We start from the raw sequence: 21,124 nt of genomic DNA, 5'->3' as shown, positions 1-21,124 counted from the left end.
ATTTTTAAAGGTATTTATTAACTTAGTTTAAAAAGAAAGAGACTAGAGATTTTTCTGAATAATTTTATTTCTTAAAAAAGTTTTAATTCTTCAACTTATCTCGAACATTATCTCTTCATAAAGTGGGACCTTATTGTTAAGTCAGTCGTTCGTCGTGGAATATTATCTAATGCTTTCTGTAAGTATTATCATTCACGATCGTCAGATGCGAAAAATATCATTTTAAAGCATCATCATCGAGAAAAAATTGTTCACATTTTCTTAACATATTCAACTAAAAATAGTAAGGTGGTTATTGCAGCCACCACATCCTTTGTATTGTTTTAGAGATTAAAAATAAATATACGAATTTTTACAATTACTGTATAATAGTTCATGCTAAATATATAACTGAATATCTTAATTATAAAAACGAAGTAGTTTAAACGGCTCAGTATTAAAAATTTTAATGATACGTACAGTGTATCGTAAAAATTGAGTGCGCTAATAAAACTTCTCCATGCAACCAATACTGATGCAGGGCTTTAAATAGATATCGAATTTTGAACTGTGGCTGAAGACCTCAATTCCGAAATAACCTACACAGATTGCATTTTTCTTTAAGGCAGTATGGTTGAAATTTAAAAGATATCAGCTGAAAGATGGATATACTTTATACGAGAATAAGAGAATTTTTGTGAGTTCTTCGGCGACATTTTTGGCTTCTGGCCTCTTCACAATGTGATGATATTTCTATATGCCCGTAGGTTTTATGCAAGATTCCAATATTAAATCATTTTTTCGTAGAATGAATTCCGTAACTTTTACATTAATGTATTTTTTATTGCTAGGTAGTTTTAATATCTCATCTGGAATTCTATCCCGGCAACCGAAGGCAGAAGTGAGAAAAAATTCACGCGTTAATAAATTAAACAAATATTAATATTGGTAAAGAAATTAAATTTTAATAAGTTTTAATTTTATGTTTACTTATAATTTTAACAAATATTTTATAACTATATTCTGAAAAATATAGTAAAAATGTTATGCTAACGGATGAATGAAAATTTTTCTTGTTAGAAATGTGTTTTGGAAATCGGAATAATGGATTTAAAAAAAAACCTTTGAGAAAAAATAATTATAATTCAATATGGCATTAAAATATTCCATTATATATCAATGATTACTTTTTATACAATAATAAAAATCTTCAATATGAAAACAAATCAGCGAAACATAAAACAACAAACATCTCTTTCAAAATCTCTCTCGTAAAAACGAGATTTTGAAAGAGAAACAAAGTTTCTACTCCACGAAATTTTAATATATCAAAAGAAGGAAAAACTATTTAAACGCGAACTACCTAGAGAGACGTCAAACTTTATTCTAAATTATTGTTTGATAGTTCAAACTTTGTGTTTAAACTTCTTGATTGAAAAAAATATATATTTGTTGTATATAAAAATTTCTTGTGTAGTGAAGAGATTATCTATAATAGATGACTATAAAGTAATTTTGTGAAGCAGTAAATTGGAAAATGGCTACATTAAGTTGCTGCTGGGTTTTTCTAAATATATATACTGTTAAAGCTTGGGAGTCTGTATAAGAAGAAAGTAAAACATCTGCAGAAAGGGTGCAAATTTTCCACGTATAACCAAGAGAATTTATGCAATTGGAAAGCGTTGATCTAAGGGAATTGAAATCTTGACAGGAGTGACAGTTTCATTCTATTTGCATTTGAAGAATATAAAATCAATACACAATTTTCAATATGACTTCGGGAAATAATTCTCGGTCGAGACACGAATTAATGATAGAGAGACAAGAATTAATTTTAATATTTCTTTAATTATTCTATTATTTATTTACTTTAAAATTTCAATATTAATTAATTAATTATATTTAATTAAAAGTAGAATATTAGTTTTAAAATTATTTCATAAATTAACAGAATAATTTAAATATATATTAAAGGAGAAAAGAGAAAAATCTGAATCGGTAAAATATCGATGGATCAATATAAGTAGAATTTAAGGTTTTGGAAAATTGCTTAAAAGAGACTTAAATGAGTTAATGTATATGAGCATCTTTAATGAAGGCTTTACTGTAATTACTCGTTTTATTAACAAATATAACCATAAACAGTGTTGTTTATAACTTATTTTGATATAGGGAATATAGGGAGGAATTTATTCTTATAGGCGTCTGATTTCCGAAAGTTTGGTCTCAATTTTATCTAAATATTACTTTATAAATGTACAGAATTTTCTATCAGTCATGATATACAATGATCGATATGGATGATGTAGCTACTATTAAATTTTAAACCGACATATAAAATTAATAAAACTGAGTTTATGTATAATGAAGTTTATCATACAACTATATAAGTGTAAAGTTTGAACATTTATATTTAAGACTTTCCTTACGTAATAATTTATTTGCGCTTCTGGAATGGAATTTTCTAAAAAATTACGTGTATGTTATCATGATTAATTTTATCTGCTAGTATTCACTGTTTGATACTAGGTAAAAGTTTGATAAGATTTGAAAATCCTCGAGAGAATCGTGCTTGTTTTTTTTTGAGAAAATTTATTTTCCTGTTTGTTTTTTAGTTGAAGTCATTAAAGAAAATGTCAAAAAATAAAATAAAATATATGTCTAAGTAGATGTATACTAAAGTTTTCAAAATAAAATTTAAAAAAGAAAATGTTTTTCAAATCAGAAAACATATCTTAATATACTAAAGATTAATCAGAAAGATTTATTATTTGTGTAATTTATCTAGAAATTGTTGTTAAAATTTTTCTTTAGGAGGAAAACTAATAGGAAATGTAAGGTAAGCGATGCCAACCTTATCTTTTATTTTACATGCGTTTTTTATCCCTTATTATATAAACATGGATCCACGGATTACATGTTTATCTCAAAGAATATCCATTCTCCGTAATCTATAACAAACACTTCCGTTCGAAATTTTCCTTTTTTCCTCTTTATTTTCATCCTCAACATAATAAATTTTTAAAATAATTTTAAAACTATCAGGTTGTTGTTATAATTAGAATACCATAAAAACAAATTTATTTATTCAATTTTTTATAATGGTATGAAATAATTTTGTAGCTTGTTAAAGTTATAACAACAGTCAACAATTGCTGACTTTAATAAAGAAAAAAGGTATTTTTAAGAATCGTGCAACGAAATAAATTTTTCAGATTATTTGATATTAAAAATATTTTTTAGATAAGAAGAATCTTATGTATTTATTTATATAACATATATTATTATAGTAAATATATTATTTTATGATATACTTACTGTATTATTGCATTAAGCAATGTATTTTAGAGCTGGAAAAAATACATTACGTTAATGAAAATAATACATTTTTGTGTATGTTAAATCGTTTATTATTATCCATATATATATATTTTTTTATTTTTAAATAATAACACTGATTTTTTAATATATTTTTCTTAAATAAATTAAGATGAAAAATGATTATAGTATTATTTACAATTGAAAAATATATTCATAGAGAATTAATTTACATATATTTAATTTTTAAATAAACTTTAATAAGCTTTATAATCATTTTTAAACTTTTGAATACATTCAAGTAACCTAATACTGCATATGTATATATTTAAAATATCTTTGTTTAGTTAGTTTTTTTTTATTCTTAAAAGCTATTAATGTAATTTATGCAAATATAAAATGTTTCTTTTTTCAATTATTAATTTTATTACTTTCAGGAAAAGTAATAATTAGAATAATAATCTACAAAATTAAATGAACAGATATTTTTACTTTATAAATCGTTCTGATTTTTAATTTTAAACTAAAATAGGAATCTTTTTCTAATGTTTTAAGAAAAATATCTTTAAAATATTATATTAAAACAGCGTAATTTTACATTTTAAATTATAGATTTGAAATTGTATTTAAAGTTTCCAAAATATTAAATATATTTATTTTTAATTATTTATTTTACAAAAGTTGTAGCTATAAGTAATATTAAAAAATTCATTTCGTTTGTTTTAATTCTTTATTTTTTTATAAGATCACGAAATAAATTTCACTTTTACATATTGTATTTCAAATTTTAATACTCTTCTACATTTATGAAATTTGATTTGGATGCAGCCTGTATTATGGATTTTTGTAAATGCACATCCAAGTTCTTCCGAATTGCCAATTTTCTATTTTTTCCTCCTTTTTTATTATCCATTTCTCTTCTCTGTAGTAAAATATGTTTTCTGAGTTTATATTGCAGAAACTATTTCGAGTTTTGATTAATTTATACAACTCGCATCGGAGGAAACTATATTTATAACAGTTATGTTTATTCAAGAAAGAGACAGAAATGCTTCAGAGATTTAACAATTCGTGATTAGTTTCGGATTCAGATACTATGCAGAATTTAGCTATAATACCCGATTTAAATCGAGTTAAACTTTGTAATTTTCCTTTCCTAAAGAATTAAAATCAATATGTTTATAGATTTAATAAATATCAAGGGTTGCATTGTATCGATTTTAGTTATAATCAAGAAGCTGAATAGCGTTAACATGTGAAGTGCAGCAATTTCCAAGCAACAATTTACCATAATTTACAATTATTGTACTAGAAAGCGTTTGCAGATCTGACGATTCATTATCGAGGAATAGAATACAGTATATCTGAATTTAAACGTGTAAGAGGATTTTGACCAATTGTGGATTTAGATAGGGATTAAAATTGACTCGTTGTTCTTAAAAGCATTGTTTAACTATAAATGTAGAATGCTAGTAATTCCTGTTTAGCATTCTTTAATCTTACAATTATTCAAGAAAATTAGAAAACGTGTTTGAAAATTTACTATAATTTTAAAATATAATTTTCGTATATATATATATATCATAAAATTTCCTCAAATTAAATTTAAAAAATTCATTGCACAAGTTTTCTAAGTTTTACAACTTGCAGAACTAGTATCTGAATACTTGTTCAGGGAATTCAACGAAGCATATCTTGCACAAGACGCAATGAAAGCCTATAGGCATCGAAGCATATCCTCAAAATCCCCTCTTAACTGATGGAAATTTTACTAAGTTTTGACAAAATATAAAATATTTTTATCCGTGATAAATTTTATATATTGTGTTCGAGTTTAATACAGAATCGTCTTAAATGAGTTATCATAAATATGGCCGGAAGTGTCATTTAAAATTAATCATTCAGATTTAGACGAAATATCGAAATTCAATTTAGTCTTAAATATTATTAATCTTAAGGATTAAAAACTAATTAGTTTCGTAAAATTTAAGATAACGGAAAGATAGGATACTCTTAAAACATAAATTTTATAATCATAATTATCAAAAATTACATAAAAGAAAGCAACAGAGAACTCGAAAAATCAATAATGTAATTGGCATTCCAGATTTAATAAATCGTTTTATCGACTGAAATCAATCGATTTTAAACGATTAGTAAGTAATTATATTAAATATGGTAAATGCTGCATAAGGAAGATTCAAGTTATAGCTGGAAATATTAACAAAAAACCGAAAAAAAGAATAAAAGCAAGAAAGATTTGTGTTGGCATATGATGTAAAATGATATATATGAGTTACCAACATATAAGGGGGGAAAATTGATTTATTTTTAGTACGAGCCTCTTCGAATCGGAAAATTTGTTCCCGCTGAAGAACAATATATCTAACACTTATTTAAATTTATAAATATCAAGCATTTTTGTCAGATTTTATTCATACCCACGATAATAACCTAAATCGATAGCGATATATTAACTTAAATAAGCGTTTTTAAGAGTGGTGCCGTCGATCAATCAATATATTCATCATTATTGAAAATAAAAAATAGCGAGGAAAACTAAAAGAATTTAAATATTGAAAAATTTAAAATATAATTTAATATAAAAGTTATTAAATGATAAATATGTAAATATTAAATTAATAATATTTGTAGATATGTTTGTAAAAGAAAAAAATGTTAATGTTATAAATGTGATGCAGAAAATATATTCTCATAATTAACCTAGTTAATATTTTATTTTTAATTAATTAACTTAATTAGATATTTATAGCTATATATAGAAAGATAATTAAATAGTTTTTGTTTAAATATGTTTTAAACAAAAAAACTTATTTTCAAAAATATAGCCTATAAATCAGAAAATTTAATTTAATTTATTTATGGTAATTTATATAAAGCTTATATTTTTCCATTAATTAGCAATATTTTATAATTAGTGGGTAAATTTATAAACGCCTTTTTATTTTTTATATAATTTTTTTTTAGATTTAGAACGCTGATAATGACCGTAATATATAGTGATTGATTAACTTAAATAAGTTTTTAAGAATTTATAGGTGATCAATCAAAATACACAAGCTCCTAAATTAAATTGAGTACGACACTGGATAAAAATTAGAAAAAAAATATTGAGATTTTTTTAATTACATATTTATCGATAGAACAGAATTTGTGTCAAAATTATTTTTGAATTTTGAATAATCAATCTTGTCATCTTAATTTTTTTATAATAAATTCTCTCTCGGTTGGATATATATATATATATAATCAAATTCAGCAATATATAATACAGCGTGAATTATTAGTAATTTTTATTTTTTTTAAACTGTATAGTTTTATAACCCTTACAAAAAATATATTGGTTTAAAAGTATTGAAATGGAGTTTTCAGTTGGATTTTTTATAGAAAAATATTCTCTTGCACTTTAATTTGCTAGAAAATCCAAGGCTCCTTTTATAGAATTTTTAATGATGCTATCCTTTTTCCCCAAAAAAAGGTAGCGAAACTTGACTATTCTTGAGCTAAAATTCATATAGAGTCAAAGAAAATCCATTGTAAACTTATACTCTATTCCCTATACCATTAGTATCGGATGTTATTTTAACAAGATTTTTAAATAAAATATTCTTATTTTCTCTTCTTCTACAAAGCTTAAAACTTTGAAAATTGAATTAACCAATTTTTCTGGTAAAAATGATTTTATCGTTTAATTAAGCTAATTTTAAGCAAAGATGACTTTTAATAATATTTAATTAAATTTCCTATATTAGTGTAGTAATTTTAATAGAATTTATATCATTTAATTTGAATTAGAATAATTATAATTAATGATTTTTATATTTAATTATTACTAAATAATTGAATTTAAATAAACAACTGCAGAAATGTATTTCATTAAAATAAAAGATACATTTTGTAGTTAATAATTTTTTTAAAATTAAAATTCCAAATTCTTAAATATCTAAATTAAAGCAATTTTATAGACTTTTTTTCTCGAGTTTTTAAATAAATATATCATTTTATAAGTGTCAATTAATAAATAATTTTTATTTGATTAATTACTTAATTGATTAATAATTACTGAATAAGTAATTTTTGTAATAAAAAGATAAGATCGTAAAACTGATAATTCTTTTAAATATATTATTTAAAAAAATTAATTTGGGTTGATTTTTTTAAAGAGTATTTTTTAATACATTTTTAATAGAGAAAATACAGGAAAATCAAATTAATAAATTAATTTTTTATTGTTTTATTAATTGATTAATAAGCTGGAAAAAAACCAAAAAAGTTGTTAAAAAGAATTAAGAATAATGAATTATGTATTTTTTATTTTAAAAAATAAATCTTTATTTTGAATGCAATATTGTAAGTGATATTGCATTTGCATTATTAAGATTTTTCTTTTATATATTATTACTTTATACATATATACATACATGAGATGCCATTCTGTTTTAAAAACTTGCGAATTTATATTTTTAAAAGAAAAGTATATTTAAATTTATACAAAAATAACCAAAAAAGGGAAAAAGAAATGTTAAATTAGAATAACAAAATTTAAAAAATAAAATAAAAAATATATATGTGATAATTTTTTTTCATTTTTGCTGTTGCTTTTTACAAATTTTAGTGATGTAAAATTTATTTTTGTTATTTGATTATAGACGTATGGAATTTTTGATTAATTTTTACAGATAACTTCATAAATAAGTGAAAAAAATAATCCTACCAATAAATTATTCAGAAAGAAGTAAAAAAAAAAAATCGATTCTTCACCTGTATTAATTTTAGTGACTGTATCCAAAAATCTAATTTTTGTTATATTTTTTTTAAAAAAGATAAAGTTTCATTTAAATTACACTATTGCCTGAAAAGATTGCATGAAAAGGCAGTATCACTCCTTACCATCTATTGAACGTCGGAGGATATTAAACTAACAAATTGCAAACTAAGCCGCGGGTCAGAAAAATTTCCAACTGACTAAAAGCAAAGTTCAATTTTTGAATCTTATTATTGATTTTTCTACTTTGTAAATTTTTTTAAATTTATGCACGGTTAGAAAATAACCTCATTTTGATAATTATCGAATTTTATCTAAACATAACAGCAAAAAATATATATAGTTTTTCCTTTAACGTTATCGTTATGAGATGGATAATACACATCTCTTCTCACTCAAGTGAAAATAGAAGTTCTAATATATGAATTTAGCGATATTGACAAGTTTACTAAAGATTCGGCGATGAAGAAACTCGAGAGTACTTCGATGTATCAAAAAGAAAACTTTAAAAAAACCAGTTCTTAATAGAAGTATCAGCAGGAACACTAAGTTCCGGTTGGAACTAAGTTTTTCTAGTGATGGAAAATACAATAAAAGAAGAAAAAAGAACATGAGCTCTCCATTTTCAATTTGGCACATGGGTACTATTGATACAATCAAATAGCACTGCTGTTCCAAATTGATATGGGCAATGGTTATATTTTATTACAACATTTATTTCCAAAATTTTTTTCAAAAATGTTGACATTTTTTTTCTTTAATAGTGCGATATATATAATTTTAACTATTTCCCTCGTTAGTTATAAACTTAGCAATTTATTATAAAAATTTCTTTCGTTTATTATTATAAGAAGCTAGAAAAAAATTTTTATAGCTTATTACTAATAACGTTATAAAGCTTTCAAGCTTTTATTATCTAGAGAAAAATAAAATAAAATAGCTTTTTTCGGTCATTTCTGGCAATAGATGCTATTTTTATTATGATGTTATTTGTAAATTAATTTTAAATAAGATTTCTATTTAGATAATGATCTATTAAAATAGCTTATACGTGTAAATTGAATCATTTGCAATCATAAAAATAAGATGTAATTTGTCTCTTTTCCCTTTTAAAATTTAGTTCGGTCAAAAAAAAAATAAATAAATAAATACAATTTTTACTTTTGGAAATTTTATCTCGAAAATAATTTGTCAATTTTTTATGTCCTTTTACAGATTGGTCTTTCCTGAAATTTTTATTTTTTTATTATTTTATTACACTTGATGATATTTACTAAATGGCAGTGTACAATTTTTCCTTAATTTCATTTGTAACTGTAAAATATATAACTTAACAAATGAAGTTTAATTAAGAAAATTAAACCTTAAACACATTGACTATTCCCATTTAATTTTTTTCCTTTACTTTTAAACTTTCATTGATACGATTAAAAATATTTCTAACTTTATCTTACTGTTTATAATCGAAACTTAATTAATTTTGCTTAAATGTTAAAGATTCTTAACTCCCAAAGGGATTAAAAGTTGAAGATATTAGAGTAAAAAATTTTCACTTCAGAAATCCAAATATTAAAAATATATAAATAAAAAAATTTTTAATACTTTCCAAGAAACTCAAGATCACTAAGTTATAACACGATTCGTATAAAACTCATTTCTCTTTACGGTTATATATTTGTTTGCATGCCTATAAGCAGGAATTGAAGTTGACCTTAATTCGACTCACGGTTCAACAGATTATAACTATGCATAAATATTAGGATTAAAGATACGTTTATCGTGTAATATGCATCACAATAAGTTCTACTACTGTATCAATATTAAATATTATTAAAGTTAGAAAACTAAAACAAAAAATTATAATTTCTTTTTAAACATTACAAGTAAGAAAACATGCTCATATTGAAAACAAAAACTGAAATTTTTCTTTAAATAACGTCATTATATATCGCTCCCATTATTTTTAATGCGTATCAATTTAGAACATGTATTTCATTTTCAATTGTGTGGAATACCATTAAATAGAACAACGTATACAAACTTTGCGTGCAAGAATGTGAAAAAGTATATTAAATTTTTACTCAAAAATCTCACAATACATTAATTTTTTATTCAGAGTATTTTAAATTATGTTAGAAATCTATGCTATAAATATATGCAAGCATCGTATATTAAATTTTTAAAATAATAATAATAATACACTAAATTTTTATACATAATAATTTAAAATTTATAATAAATCAAATTTTTAGAATATTTCAAATTATAATTTAATATTAAATTTTTATATAAACGTTTTATGTCATAGAGTAAAATTTCATACAGAATACATAAAAATTATAAATTATAATACTATATGCGATTTATATATTGTTAGAAATTATATATTATTTATCAAATTTTCGATATATTAAATTTTTTCTTAGTGGTTTGAACATAAAATTTTATTGAGTTATAGTTCAGAAACCGAACAAAGTTTTATCAGTTTTTTTTTCGCTAGGAACTTCGTTTATATCAGAATTTTTTTCACGAATCATTATTAAAAGCTGCTTTATTTTTTGTAACCGGGTCTTTCAACTTCATCTACCATATTGCGACGATGATTATAAAAAGTTAACAATCTCTCTCGGCCGCTTTGGGTGGAGAAAGAACGAAGGCCATCGGTATAATTAAGCTATTTAGAGCCTATTCAGGGTCTAAGTATTTATGTCCTTGTTACAAAGTTCCAAGCAACTGCTGCGCTGCTTCATTACTACAGCTTTTTATTTCTTTCCTTTTCTCTAGAATTTCTACTTCACTAATGGAGATTTTTTTTTAAAGAGAATAAAATAAAAATATTCCATATAATAAATTCGAGTAGACTTTAATACATTATATATTAAATATTTCCAGATTAGACGATAGTTTCCAGATGTTACTGATAACTGTGATGAGATGAGAATTATAGTCTTCAACCGTTGGAAACACTTGGAAATGATTTATTTTTAGCAAAGCTATTTTATATTTTGAATAATTAAGTATTTGTTACAGTTAAATTACAACTTAATGTTTCTCAATGAGAAATTATTCAAGAAATAAACATCCGAAATTAAAACTATAAATTTATTTAACTATTCTAATGGAAATTTATTATTAAACTATTGATTACATAAGAGAAAAATTAAAAAAAATATACTAGACATTCATTATCGATCAGATTTACTATTGATTATTTATTTGTTATTATTCAATAAATTTTTTAAACGAAAACATTACAAATTATGGCTATAAATAATACTATTATACGTCTAAAAATTTTGATTTAAAATCTCGCGGAAACTATTAAATAAATTTTTATGGCTTGAAAAGACAAGGATTTTTTTCCCCCATTCTTTTTCCTTTCGTAAATTCCCTTAAAGCTGGAAACCTCATGTATGTTGCAATCGAACGGAATTTTAAATTTGCTTATCTATTATCATATTTTGGAATCTTTATAGAAAGCTTTTGATACTTCTATTCAGTTACATAGTGTTAAGTATTTTATACACAACTAGTATTAGAGAGAGATAAATAAGAAACCAACAATGAAATCTTATAAAATATAAGCTTATGACTGTAGTCATATATATATATACAGCAGTATATAAAAACTTTTGCAGTTATTTTTACTTATTAAAATTAAAATCCCAGAATTATTATTAAAAATTTAATATGGTAGGATTAAAATAAATAAATTTTATTTATTTTGACGTATTAATTTGCTATTTCTCTGTTAATAAAAATATTTTATTGCTAAATTTTATATTCTTTTTATAATATAAAAAATTATTTTTATATAAAAGTCATTGCTGTGTTATATATTGTCATATAGAATATAATCAAATAATTTATCGGTTTATTTATTCTATTTTTGTTTAGAATTTGCTGTCGATGTTTCAGTAAATTTAATATAACTGTCTTCTTGTCTAGTTTAAATATTTTACTTTATATTAAATAAATTTAAAATATTTAAGAATATTTAAATATATTTAAAATTGTTTACAATTGAAGGATATAAATATATTTTATTAATGCTGAAATGATAAAAATTGCATTACTTAACTCGATTAATTATATGAAAGCAGTGGCATAGCTAATGAGGAGGTAAGAGAAGCATCACTCCCCTTGAACACATTTTTGAAAAGTAGTGCCTTTTCAACAATTTTTTTAAATCTCTACAGTTAATTTGTGAAATAGAAGTCAAATCTCATCATTTTTTATTTGGTTTTTTTATAGCATGGCCTTCTGGAGTCATTACTTTATTTGACCAACTTCCATTGTTTTGAACTGTCTGCTCAATCTCCTGTGATGGGTTGGTGGCCGCTGGCTTTCATTTTACGTTTAAAATTAAAACAATTAAATAACACAGATGCTTTTATTGTGTTTTGGGATCTAGGAGCTTACTGTAAAACTTTTTTTATTGTGCTTTGATTTTAAACACAAAATATTAAATGTATAATAAGTTTAAAACAATTTGGTACCATGGCACCTTTTTTATATGTGCTCGTTTTCCCTAACTTTAGAACTTGGCTATGTCGTTGTAAGAGAGACAATTATTGTTATATTAAATATCAGAACAGTATTTGAGATTGTATGTTATAACATATTCAGTATTTTCAGTACATGTAAGATATCAGCTTTGTTGTTAAGATATATTTTAACGACAATTACAGAAGTAATCCGGAAAGTAGTTACCGCAGCCATTTTCTTCTTCAGGAAGTAGTCCTTAATTTAAGGAAATTATGCTTATTTAAATTATGTTTGAATCACTCTTAGTTTACTATTTAGGCTTGTATTTTAAATCACATCGCACACAGAGAGTCATTTATTTGTAGAAAATTTTTTAAAATATAATTTTATCTCCAACATCTTCTCTTTGATAGGAATATAACAAGCAAATGATTATTATATTCCTAACTTATCGGTAATATTTATATTTATGTTTTATGACACAGCTTGTTTACTTATAGAATAAATATTAAATTTTTATATTTTTATACGATTTACAGCAGCAATTCGAAACCTTTTCTAGTTAAAGTCCTTTATTTCAATGGAAATTTCACGTATTCCTTAATTTTCATAAATTTAAAACAGTTATGGAATATTGTCAAAAATGGCTTTCAAAAGTCAGGTAATTTATTCCTTTTCTAAAATAAGTTATAATAACAAAACTTTTTTTAATAATTAAATAATACAATAATAATACTGTAATGACTAATGTTTACACAATGCTGTAGTTTATCCACAAGGATTACAATTAATGCTGTATTGTAAATAACCTATTTCGGAAACATATTAAAATTTATTTTTAATAAAATCAGATTAAAATAGTTATAAATAGTCTTATATACATTAAGCAGCTATTATAGATTTTTTCCGCGTACACCCAGGAAGTACTTCGCGTACCCCAGGTTGGAAAACAGCGATGCAGACTATAGTACTACTAAGTGATAACATAATTAAAATGGGCGTATTTTTAATATTTCTTAAATATTATAGAAATTCATATCTATATAACATTTAAGAAACTTTTTTGCATATAATTCTTCATTAAATGCTATTTTTATTTATAAGTATTATTTATCCAAATAAAACTATTTCAGACAGAAGATAATAATAACTTAAAATTTACATTAAGAAACAATTAATCTAGTAATAATAATAAATATATATATATATAAACATGCTTTCTGGAATTTGCAAAAATAAAAAAAATAAAAAATGCAAAATAAAAAGTAGTCACATTTATACAATCTGACACATAATATAAAATATTTAGAAAAGAAAAGAAAAATTCTTACCTGATGTAGTATCTGATTGTATAATCAATCCGTCATCCCTAATCCAAGACGTAACCGAAACATATTCTTTTACAAAACTTGGAATGTGACATTGTAGCACTGCAGTATTTCCTCTAGTAACGAATACATCATAAACTTGTGCTTCGTAATATTGTTTGACAGCTGAAAAAAATATAAAATAAAATTGTTAATTTAAAACTACATCGCAATATACATGCGTAGATAGATTTTTTTCATAAAATTTAACACTTTGAACTTTTAAGTAAATCTAATTACCTCAATTCTTATCTGTGTAATTATTCACTGATGTAATCTCATTTATTGCATCTTAAGTATTGATTATATTTAAAACAGTAATTGGGTCAATTTAACTTTAGCTTTTATTTTTATTCTTAGATTTATTCTTTTAAATTTTCGTATTAACAAGTTTAAATTTATGACGAATATCAAAAGCAATTTTGTATTAATTATGGAAGTTTTAAGTTATCGTCGAAACTAGATCCTAGTCATTAACACGGTTCAGTTTTTACAATATCGTTGTTGATAGTGACTTTCATTAGGTTTTTGACCTTTTTCTTCATTGGCAAACATCCAACAACCACATATGGTTAAATATTTGTGAAGTTACCAATCTGTTCATTTTATTTGGTTGTGCCAGCATGTTAATGGTTTAGCCGTTTCATACTTACAAATATTATTTATTATTAATGTTTGTTTATGCTATTCCCACTTTTAATAACGATTTACTTTTATATAATTAATCACACTGAAGGAATCGATACTGATTCAATTTCGTAACCCCTCAGTGATGTAGTAAATTCGATAATCAGATATTCCGTACATAGATTCCAACATGTAGTATAAGATTAACATTTGTCATATAAAATATAAATAACATAAGATATGAACATCATTAACATTTTAATAATTAAAACAAACTTGAAAATTATAATTTTTGTAGGAAAATAAATTAGTTTAATTTTCTCTGAACTACTCAGGATAATTATTATATTCAACTTAGTAACCATCAAGTAAATTACTTGAACACCAGATCTTACATAGATATTATAAAATGCTGAGAATAATTAACTGTAAAGAATTTTGGTTATAACACTAAATTTCGTAAAATATTCTAAGTTGTTATTATCTAAATGAACGTTAGAAAATTTAAAACATTTATTTAGAAAGTGGTTTTAAATTTGTTTCAATTACAATCAACATTGCAGTTTAAAGAGCATCATATATTTTTTCTTTCGGTAAAAAATTTCTTCTATTTTACTTCTGAATGTCTGCCAAACTTGACAGATTTCCCCACAGAATTCATACTTTGTTCATCCCAGGACAAATCGATCTATGCAAGGAACTTATTGGTTCCAAGGTACAGTCTGTTCAACTGCACTGGTTGAGAGTGACAAATTCTCTTGAGTTTTCAACTCCAAACTGGCAGACATATCTTCCTGATTCTGCCACATCTCGCGTGACAACCAAGCATAGATTGCATTTTTTTTTTTTCCTTTATAGAAACCTTTCTTGATATTTAGATGAACGATTCCACGTATTTCTCTTATTGTTATATTGATATATTGTTAACTAAACGTAAAATTGACGATTAACGTAAGAGGGGAAAAATATATTTGATATAAAGTTTTATATTATACATTTTAAAGATATAAGTATACTTTTGACACTTTTATAATTATATTTCCTTCTCTTTTTATCATTATTTTTAATCTTTTTATTAATTTTAAACATAAACTAACTCTTAACCACAGTTAATTAAAAATAATAAATTAAAAACATTTTTTGTTTTTTTTACAACAAAATCAATTTTTATTTCAAAGATATTTTTAGAATTTTACTGATTCAGTATAATCATCTTATGGCAAGTGTCATTACCTTTCAGTAAGAAAAATTAAATATTCCTTTTAAGATAAAGTGCTCATAAAATGCCTAATTAATTATAGTATCCGCGAAGTTTATGCCTAATTTTAGCTTAAGGCGAGCTAGAATTAAGTATAAATTCGGCGACGTGAATTGTCTATTCTAAAATTTTATTATCGAGAAACTTTAAGGCTTATAATAGGATGTCGCATGAAGGAATTTTAGGTTAAAAATTCATGTTACAGATCGCGGTGTGATCTTTCTTAGTTAATCTCCTCTTTGACCTCTTTAATATTTACTGTTATGATCAATAGACTCTCGCTTTCCTCAGGGGTCATGCTGTTCGGAAACCATAAAGGAATACTTCGAAGTTGCATTTAAAGTAAGGAATAAGTCCGAATTAAATATTTTAAAATAAATTATTCATACAATTTTCCAAGTCCCTAGACTGAATTAATATATTTGTTTTTAAAAATTCTCGATAATAGTTTAAAAGAAATTTTATATTTCTTAATGCATTCTAAAATACACGAAAGACTTTTCTTTCTAGAAAAATAACATAGTATTAAAAATTAATCATAAAATTATTATTATTATTATTATTTTTTATATATATTAAATTTAAGAGTTTTGAGTTTTTATACATCCAGACATTACTATAATGGGAGAAATTAACCTATAAAGTTTTATTCTGCGTCATAAATCAGCAAAGTGCAACAGATTCAGAAAACAACACGTACCGTACAGAAACAGCTTTTCTCTAGAGGCTCACATGATAAAAAATTAATTTTTTTTTCCTAGCTTAACAGATTCATTTCGATATTATAAAAATAAAACGCATTAATATGATTTATTTTAAAACATAAAATAATTAAATTTTTCGTATTAATTTAAATATAATTACTTTTTTAATTAATAATTCATTGCGAAAAGTTCAAACGTAATAAATATAAAATTTTCTTTAATAAATAAATATATGCATACAGAAATTACCTTTGGTATGTTTTCAATGAAATGATAAATGATTGAGGATTTCGTGAAAAAGTAATAAATTTTAATTAGAGAGTAAGATATTAATCAATATAATTGATTATTATAATAATATAGTCAGTCACTTTTTATGCTAATATATGCTATTTAATGTGGTTGTTAAAAGAGAAAAAAAATTTAAAAAAATCAATCATATAGAATTAAAGATGATTTTTGTAAGTTTTCCCCTCCGTCAAATTCTTATGGATATATTTAAAGTGAACTATTTATCACATTTTAACTGAATAGAAAATGATGACCTTTCGTAATAGAAAGCTTATTCTTTCATTATTGATGTTCTTTTGTGTAAAAAATTTACATGCACTTTCTATTCAAATGAAACTCCATTCTTTAACAGAAAAATTTTTAATGAATATATTTATAATCTTATTTCAAAAAGTCGAATTCTTTAGCTAAAGAGATTTTATTAAGTACTAATTAATTAAAGTGATTTTTATTTAATTAAATGCACAAAAGTTGTTTAATCCTAATCTAGTGATTAGTCATTGTTTACCATAAAATTAATTAATTTCTACGTTCGCATTATTTTAATGGATTTATATGACAAAATTTATATATTTTAATATTTTTAAAATATTTAAAAATTTATATTTCTTTCTTATTTTTTAAAGTGCATTTATTAAAATTGAAAGTTATACAAGAGTAGTCTTATTACATTTTATTGAGTAATTATGGCTTAAAACTGTTCATTTATTATCGTTACAGCTGTCAAAACGGATAAGTATAAAGAATGAGATAAATATGTTCCTTATAATCGATTTAATAGACTCATTACAGTAGTAACTATAGTCATCTGGTTTTGGTCCATTTGACATTGTATATCTTTTACTCGTGATACCCATTGTATTAAATTATTTCCATTGAATAGAGTATAAACAAATACAAACTTACGAAGAGAATAATAAATTCCTAAAAAATAAAAGAAAATTGCTTTAAAAATTCTTATTATAGTAAAAGAAATAAATCAAAAACATGCACATTTAAATTCTTTTTTCCTAAAGGAAGTCTCGCAGATGCGGGCATATAAATGATTTATATTCGTGTTTATATTTATAATATATATGTATATGGAATAAAAAAAAGTATATATTCCGAAATAAAGGAAAAAACTAATAAAACAAAGTAAGGAAAAAAGGGGCAAAGTTCCATTAGTAAAGTAGTTTCATAATTGTTTATGAAAAGCAAAGCAGGTAAGTTGGCTTCTTTCCCAGAATTCATTTTAGTTTTTTCTTTAAAGTAGTTATGAATGTTATCGACTGGCGAGTGCTGAAAAGAATCTTTTTTAGTAAATGACGACCAGTACGTTAATAACCTTTGGCTTAATATCCTGCGTACAAACAAATCGTATTTAGCTTTCAATATCTAGAGTGTTTTGAAGTAATTTGTGAGATGGCAAGACGAAGGGAAAAAAAAGAAAAAGGAAAAAGAAATAGGAAAAAAAGATCCTAGGAAAACCTTAATTGTTTCTCGGAAACGGAATGCACGCTCGGAGAGAAGAAGCAATGGCACTTGCACTTTTACTCGGTGTTAATTGAAATTTTGTCATTTTCTTTTATAAATAATTACAAACTAGCTAACACTTTTTCGCTAGAATGGACTCTTGAATGGAACCAAGACAATATTTAATAAGCTGATAAATATAATTGCTTAACTGTTTGAATACGATTGCGAATTATAAAAAAAATAAAAGAATAAAAACGAATTAAAAAAGATTATTTTACTGTAAACCGTTAAAGAACTGTTTACAAAATTATTTTTATATTTGTTTATAAGAGATTATATTAAAAAACGGCCAGTAATTTCGAAACTTGGTTACAGCATTTTAGCGTACATTGTAACAAGACTATAGCAGTAATTAGGATATGTAATGTGATTATAGTTTGTGATTATATTTAATTTGCAACGTTATAAGAGTGTAACTCAGACTAACACTGTTTATAACATTGCAAATTAGAACGATATACAGTAAAGATATAATTTATAAGTGAAATTAAACTCGCATGATGTGAAAGATACGAATGATATGATATACTCATCAACAAAATAATTTAGCATGATGAAACTTTAAATTTCATCATGCTATCTCTAACTTTTCCTTCGTCTGCTTAATAATAATAGAAAATATAATGTACAGACGTGTATATTTTCAATAAATATTCAGAAGAAAGCACTCAAATAACTATTCTATTATTAAAGTAACACGTACTATTTCGTTTTTATGATAAAAAATTGAATATCAATCTTTAATTCATAAATTACAATAATAACATATAAATTATTAAATATTAGAACTTAATTTAGAGCTTTAGAATTAAATTTTTAAGTAATAAATTCAATCAACATTAGAATAAATTATTTCCAGAAGTTTGAATATTTATTTTGAATCTACATGTATATTATATTTTAATTATCATAAGAATCTTTTGTATATTGAAGATATATTATTTCAAATATTTTTAACAATCGAAATTTAATTTATATTAATAAACCTTTATATATTAAATTTACAATAACATTATTTCTTTAAGATAATTTTTATAACATAAAACAATACATTATACGTATATTCATCGTTTCTACTACGAAACTTATTTAATTTTTAAAGTGTAAAAATGTATTGTCGTTACATACAATGAACGAATAGAAAATTCTATTTATAATTTGAATAAAAGTACATAAATTATAAACAGAATTTTCCATAAGCGAACTTATATATTTATTACTCATAAAATTATTAATAGTATTCACGTAGAATTTTATTTACTCATTGCTTAAATTACGCATTGCAAATTGTATACAGGAGATAAAATTCTACGTTCCAATATTAATGATAAATATATTATAATTTTAAAACGTTTCTTAACTTATTTAAAACATAATATTCACTTAAATTTTAATGATAAAGCGATGAAAAAATTTATCTCTTAAAATTTTCATCAACAAATTTCACTATCTTGCAAGAAAAATTTTCCTGTGAGAGTAATCACAGTTCATAAAAAACTCAATAAGTTATGTATTAAGTACTTCAGAAACTTTCAAACTATTCAGCCTCACAGGATTTTTCCAATTTGAAAAGTTGGTAGCGAGTTTTTTTTCAAAAAAGTCGACCATAAGTTAACATTTTATCTTTTAATCTAACTCTAAGCATATTCAATTCAAATGAGCTTCTCTTCATCCACAAGAAAACTTAAATTCATTGTTGCTAAATATTTATATGCTGGGAAGGTTTAATTTTCGATGGATTATATCACGCAGAATTTGTTCTTACAATATATATGTTAATGTATTTGCATATTTATATATTTTTCTTTATTCTTCACATAATATAACTTATTAATACATATGAATTTATAGTGAATTCATCAAAGAATTCAATAGAATGAATATATTAAAATATTATTCATACAGCACATTGTGAAGATATCTAAGATGATAAGGGGAAAACATTTTGCTTTAAGTTATATGCATTGTGCAATTGAAAATATCATTTTGGTATAAAAATTATAAAATTTAAATTCATGGAGGCATGTAATTTAATATAAAGAAGTCTGTTCACTCTACACAATGCACTATATTGTATATTAAATGATAATTGTAAATTAAATAAGGAAAGCATTGTGTTTTGATAGCGGTTTCGTTTATTATTACAAAAACATTTCATTTTAATAATAAATTCGGATAAAATGCATTTATTTAAGCTTTCAGACAAATTACATATAATAATATGCAAAAGTTAATCAATTAAAATATTGAAATTATATATTTTAACGTCTCAATCAATACTAACTACTGTGATAGTCAACTCTGATTTTGACTTTAAGAAGGGAATAAAAGATTCAAAATATTGACGATTTTGCTAAAGTCCCTTCTGAATTTATAGCCTTCTAAATTCTACATAATAAGTTTACAAAAAAATATAAGTCTACATAATATATGTTTTTATTTAAAGCGTTTCCTTTAAATAAAGTGAAAATCAATCAGGTTGAATCTCATCTTTAGCTTCGAGACAAAGCTAAGTAGACCTCGTAGAGAAGACATTAATCTCTGGACTTCTATGATACTTTCCCATTCTCCTTCTTATCGCTCTGTAAATCTGCTGTGTACGATGGAAAATGTCAACCCTGTTGCCGTCATAAATGACTTCTAGCGTCTTGTCTTATATCATATCCTACTACACATTCATTAAAAGTAGAGCAGCTAATGTACTTGAACATCGTGCAGTGAAGAAACACTAAAAAGATTGCCATCATTAGCTAATGAATGCTCTATTCAAAGTATATCAAAAGTTTAC

General features: G+C 23.7%; 1 pseudogene; it reads right to left on the bottom strand.

Annotated features, from left to right (window-relative positions):
• The window catches only part of LOC136985431 (cell adhesion molecule Dscam1-like), a 205,500-nt pseudogene that overhangs the window by 158,540 nt on the left and 25,836 nt on the right, over positions 1 to 21,124 (bottom strand).

Source organism: Centruroides vittatus, unplaced genomic scaffold, assembly GCF_030686945.1.
Source record: "Centruroides vittatus isolate TY-2023 unplaced genomic scaffold, ASM3068694v2 contig_970, whole genome shotgun sequence".
Classification (NCBI taxonomy): Eukaryota; Metazoa; Arthropoda; class Arachnida; order Scorpiones; family Buthidae; genus Centruroides; species Centruroides vittatus.
This window is presented reverse-complemented; position numbering and strand designations above follow the sequence as displayed.